Source organism: Callorhinchus milii, unplaced genomic scaffold (assembly GCF_018977255.1).
Source record: "Callorhinchus milii isolate IMCB2004 unplaced genomic scaffold, IMCB_Cmil_1.0 Scaffold3, whole genome shotgun sequence".
Classification (NCBI taxonomy): domain Eukaryota; kingdom Metazoa; phylum Chordata; class Chondrichthyes; order Chimaeriformes; family Callorhinchidae; genus Callorhinchus; species Callorhinchus milii.
The window spans coordinates 91,605,810-91,612,064 of NW_024704744.1; positions in this window are offsets into that span (position 1 = coordinate 91,605,810).

Consider the following 6,255-nt stretch of genomic DNA (forward strand, 5'->3'; position numbering starts at 1 on the left):
TAGTGAAGGCTGCAGTGTGTGTAGCCAGGGGCAATGTTACTGTAAGGAAATTAAGATCGCATGATAATACATCAACCAGTAAAAGTGACATTGAGAAACAACATCACAATAACTTGTATATGGAGACAAGAAACCAGCTGTAACAAACCAGTTATCATAAAGAATCAAATAGATTGTACATGTATTATTGATGTGGTTGTGATTACAATGTAAGAAATAAGGAACTAGAGAATATCAGGAAATATTTCGATCTCCAAATTGAATCCGGACGTATGTGGCAACGTAAAACATGGTTCCTGCGGTCATCGGTGTCACTGGGACTGTTAATCAGATGATTCGGCAATGGTTTGTCAAAATGCCTGGTGAACAAAATTTCAACCTCCTACAGAAAGTGGTTATTAATAATAATAATAATCCTTGCATTTCATATAGTGCTTTTCATGTCTTCTCGGTGTCTCAAAGTGCTTCACAGCATATACTGTAAAGTGAATTGAATGTATACTTGTGGGCAAAATGCGGCAGCCAATTGCGCACAGCAGCGTCCCACAAACAGTCATGGAATAAAGTGACCAATTTATTATGTGTTTTTTCTTGAGGGATTATTATCAGGCGTGTGGAGTAAGGAAACTTGCCCAAGGTTTCACCCTGCCAGGAATCGAACCCAGGTCTCTCACTTGCAAAGCGAGTGCTCTAACCACTGAGCTGCAGGACTCGAAATATAGGAAGCTCAAACCTATTAAGAAAAGTAATATCTGTTCAAATGTAAGTGTTATTGTGTATCCATTCTTTGGGTGAGAGGTTCATCTTAGTTTCCATCTACGCTGGTTCAGGTAGACGTTAAAGATCCTGTGGCAGTATAATAAGAGGAACATAGGAACAGGACTAAGCCATTCAGCCAATCGAAACTGTTCAGCCATTTAATTAGATCATGGCTGATCTGTACCTCAACTAATCCTCTCTATTCCAATTTCCCACTTTCTCCCCATATCCCTTAATCCCCTGACCTACCAAAAATCTGTCAATCTCACTCTTGAATGTGTGGATGAATCCAGCATCCATGACCTTTTGGGGGAGAGAATTCCAGATTTCTACCACCTTTTGAGGTGGCCTGGTTCTAATTTTAAGACTATGCCCCTTGTTTTGATTCCCCCACCAGAGGAAATAACTTCTCTGTATCTACCCTATCAAATCCCTTTATCATCTTAAATAACTCAATCATATCCTCCTCAACCTTCTAAACTCAAGGGAATGCTGGAACGCATTGCCTGAAAGGGCGGTGGAGGCCGATTCGATAACAACTTTTAAAAATGCAGTGGACGGGTATTTGAGGAGGACGGGTTGACGGGTTATGGGGAAAGGGCTGGGGAGTGGGACTGACATTAATTGCTGTATTCAAAGAGCCGGCACAAACTCAATGGGCTGAATGGCCTCTTTTTGTGCTGTACGATTTACAGTTTCGCAGCCTTTCCTCGTAACTTAACCCTTTTAGGCCTGGTACCATTCTGGTGAACCTGCACTGGACCCCCTCCAGGGCTAATATATCTTTCCTGAGGTATGGTGCCCAAAACTGAATACAGTACTGCAGATGGGGTCTGACTAAATAATAAGAATAACAATTCTTGCATTTGAGTTTCTCTCTACTGGTGGGTAGAGAGGAGAGAGAGAGAGAGAAATTTATTTATGCAGCACTTTAAAGTTTGCCGGATTTGGTAATTAGTTGAATTCCGTTGATAAATAGAAATGTTTTATGTATTTTTCTCAAAGAACTTAAAGGGTAAAAAAGCTTCTGAATTAAGGCTGTGCTGTAAGAATTAGCCAATTTCTGGATGTTCTGTAGATAAGCTACCCCTGAGAAGGGTACTATATAAATGCAAGTTGTTGTTGTTCCAGATAATCACAATAATAATCCCAGTTTTTGATACAGCGCCTTATGTCATGTGGTCGAGACACCTCAAAAGCACTTCACAGAATTTTACTCTAAACTGTAGTGACTGTGTATTTTGTGGGTGAATATGGCAGTAGATTTGTGCACAGTGATGTCCCGCAAAAAACACTCATGAAGTGAGTGAGTGATTTTATCTGGGGGATTGTTGACCAGGACGCAGAGAGAGAGAAAAACTCCCTTCTCTTTTTCAAATAGCACTGCGAGATCTTTAACATCCACCTGAGACGCAGTGTTATGTCTCAATAATAATCCTTGCCTTTGGTATAACACCTTATATTGTTGGAAGGATGTCTCAAAGCGCTTCATGGGATTTACTGTAAAGTGTAGTGACTGTATATTCTGTGGGCGAAACGCAGCAGCCAATTGTGCACAGCAGTCGTGGATTGAGTGATCAATCGAGTGAGTTGTTGGATGGGGGAGTAGCGTCTTTAATGTCCACCTGAACAGGCACAGACAGAATGCTCAGTTTAACAACTCGTCCAAAGGACGGCAGCTATGACAAGGCAGGGCTCACCCCAGCGCTGCACTGGAACATCAGCTTAGACGATGTGATATCAAGTCCCGATGTGGGGCTTGAACCTACAACCTTCTGACTCAGAGGCTTATACACTTACCTGTGAACCACCATCCCCTCCCCCACCCCTATAAGCCCTGTTATCAGAGGAGAGCAGATGTATTTATGGGAATAAAAATAAATACAAATAATAAAAATTGGACACTTAATCCACGACAGTTTGTGGGACACTTCTGTGCGCAATTGGCTGCCGTGTTTTGCCCCCAAAAATATACGGTCAATTAATTCTAACGTACATTCTGTGAAGCGCTTTGAGAAGTGCTCAGGGACACTACTCCGTGTGAAGGGAGCTACATAAATGCAAGCTGTTGTTATCGTCTTGAAGAATTGATAAGACACTATATCAAATGCAAGGATTATTATTATTTATAAGAAGTCAGAAAGCTTGAATGAAAGCAACAGCCATCAATCGGGTAAAATACCCAAACGTCCACTTTATCGGCTTTGGTTAAGGTAGAAATCAGTACTGTAACCTCTAACTCAAACCAGCTCCAACTTCACTATTCCCCAGCGTGGATTCCCCAGCTGGTGTGTGTGTAAACACTGACTTTCTGCACTGTAACTGGCTACTCCGCGCCCCCCCCCCCCCCACGCCCCCTCCACCCCCCACCAGCTCTTTTTTCGTGGAGTCCTGTAGCTCAGTGGTTAGAGCACTCGCTTTGCAAGTGAGAGACCTGAGTTCAATTCCCGGCAGAGGGCGAAACCTTGGGCAAGTTTCCTTACTCCACACAGAGCCTAATAATAATCCCTCCAAAAAAACAAAAACAATAATAAATTGGTCATTTTGAATCCACGACTGTTTGTGGGACATTGCTGTGCGCAATTGGCTGCCGCGTTCGCCCACAAATATACAGTCAATTCACTTTACAGTGTGTTCTGTGAAGCGCTTTGGGACGTCCTCCCGACGTGAAAAGCGCTGTATCAAATGCAAGGATTATTATTATTATTATTATGATGATTATGATGATGATGACTTGCAACACGTCCATGTTAAAGGGTTTGTGTGGTGGTGACAAGTCTGTTTGGCACAGGAGAGAGAGACAGACAGAGACAGAGAGGCTCAGGTGTGATGACAGAGAGAGAGGTTGCGCTGTAACAGATAGAGAGAGAGAGAGAAAAAAGGAAAGAGTACTACGATGACAGAGAGAGGGAGAGAGGGAGGGAGGGAGGGAGGAGGGAGGGGGGAGTTATGATGACAGAGACGAGGGGTAACTCCCAGTGCAGCTCTCTGGACAGTTCCTCTGTTTACGCTCAGAGATGACACACACAACACACACACAAACAGCTGTGAACAAAACCCCCGCGATCTGCTGCTGAGGTTATGTTAAAGATCCTCTGTGGGTGAGAGAGAGAGAGAGAGAGAGAGACGGAGTTACTTTGTAAACGCTCAGTGTGTGTGTGAGAGAGAGAGACGGAGTTACAGAGAGAGAGAGACAGTTACACACAGTTACAGGCAGTTCACACACAGAGAGAGAGTTACACGGAGAGACAGTTACAGAGAGAGATACAGAGAGAGAGATACACAGAGAGAGAGTTACAGAGAGAGAGATACAGAGAGAGAGTTACAGAGAGAGAGATACAGGGAGAGAGAGTTACAGAGAGAGACAGTTACAGAGAGAGAGATACAGAGAGAGAGTTACTGTAAGCGCTCTCAGTGTGAGAGAGAGAGCGACACAGTTACAGAGAGAGAGAGAGAGACGGAGAGAGACAGTTACACACACAGTTACAGTTTACACAGAGAGAGAGAGAGAGAAGCACAGACACAGAGTTACTTTACAACGCAGTGAGTGAGAGACTGAGACACAGAGATAGTTACTTTAGACGCACTGTGTGTGTGAGAGAGAGAGAGAGAGAGAGACAGTGACTGTCCAACACTCAGTGTGTGAGAGAGAGAGAGACAGAGAGAGAGTTACTGTAGAAGCTGTTGAGTTGAGCTCAGGTCACTCTCTCTGCTCTGCTGACAGTTTCCCCCCCACTGAGAGGGGAATGCTTCACTCTCTGCCCATCTCCTGCACCTTCTCCCCGGATACCTGCTGACCAGAGCAGCCCCCCAGCCTCCCCCCCCCCCAGCCCCCCAGCCTCCCCCCCCCCAGCCTCCCCCCCCCAGCCTCCCCCCCTCCCCCAGCCTCCCCCCCCCTCCCCCAGCCTCCCCCCAGCCCCCAGCCTCCCCCCCCCCCCAGCCTCCCCCCCCCTCCCCCAGCCTCCCCCCCCCCCCAGCCTCCCCCCCTCCCCCCAGCCTCCCCCCAGCCTCCCCCCCCCTCCCCAGCCTCCCCCCCCCCCAGCCTCCCCCCCAGCCTCCCCCCCCCAGCCTCCCCCCAGCCTCCCCCCCCCCCCCAGCCTCCCCCCCCAGCCTCCCCCCCCAGCCTCCCCCCCCCAGCCTCCCCCCCCCCCCCCCCCAGCCTCCCCCCAGCTTCCCCCCCAGCCTCCCCCCCCTCCCCCAGCCTCCCCCCCCAGCCCCCCCAGCCTCCCCCCCCCCAGCCCCCCCAGCCCTCCCCCCCCCCCCAGCCCCCCCCAGCCTTCCCCCAGCCTCCCCCCCCAGCCTCCCCCCCCCCAGCCTCCCCCAGCCTCCCCCCCCAGCCTCCCCCCCAGCCTTCCCCCAGCCTTCCCCTCCCCCCCCCAGCCTCCCCCCCCAGCCTCCCCCCCCAGCCTCCCCCCCAGCCTTCCCCAGCCTCCCCCCCCCAGCCTTCCCCTCCCCCCCCCAGCCTCCCCCCCCAGCCTCCCCCCCCAGCCTCCCCCCCCCAGCCTCCCCCCCCCAGCCTCCCCCCCCCAGCCCTCCCCCCAGCCTCCCCCCCCTCCCCCAGCCTCCCCCCCAGCCTTCTCCCCCCCAGCCCCCCCCCCCCCAGCCTCCCCCCCCCCCCAGCCTCCCCCCCCAGCCTCCCCCCCAGCCTCCCCCCCTCCCCCCCAGCCTCCCCCCCCCTCCCCCAGCCTCCCCCCCCCCCAGCCCTCCCCCAGCCTTCCTCCCCTTCCCCCAGCCTTCTCCCCCCCCCAGCCCCCCCCCAGCCTTCCCCCCAGCCTCCCCCCCCAGCCTCACCCCCCCCCCAGCCTCCCCCCCAGCCTTCCCCCCAGCCTCCCCCCCAGCCTCCCCCCCCCCAGCCCCCCCAGCCCAGCCATGTCCTCCTCCTCCTCCTCACTCAGGTAAGACAGGAGCTCTCCTGATGGTTCACGTTACTGATAAGTGTTATAACTTGTAATGGTGTAAACCCCTGAGCCGGGGGTCCAGCCTGGCTGTCCTGTTAATGAGCATATTAATAATAACAATAATAATAATCCTTGCATTTGATATAGCGCTTTTCACGTCGGGAGGACGTCCCAAAGCGCTTCATGGAACACACTGTAAAGTGAATTGACTGTATATTTGTGGGCGAACGCGGCAGCCAATTGCGCACAGCAATGTCCCACATACAGTCGTAGATTGAAAATGACCAATTTTATTATTGTTTTTGGTTTTGGAGGATTATTATTAGGCTCTGTGTGGAGTAAGAAAACTTGCCCAAGGTTTCGCCCTCTGCCTGGAATTGAACTCAGGTCTCTCGCTTGCAAAGCGAGTGCTCTAACCACTGAGCTAAAGGAATCCAAATGTATTAATGTATTACATTAATATGTGGGGTCTTGTAGCACAGTGGTTAGAGCACTTGCCTCCCAAGCGAGACGACTCAAGTTTGATTCCCCGGCACAGTAAAACTTTGGGCAAGTTTCCTTATGTCTCTGTTTACCCAGCAGTAAATAGGAACCGAGT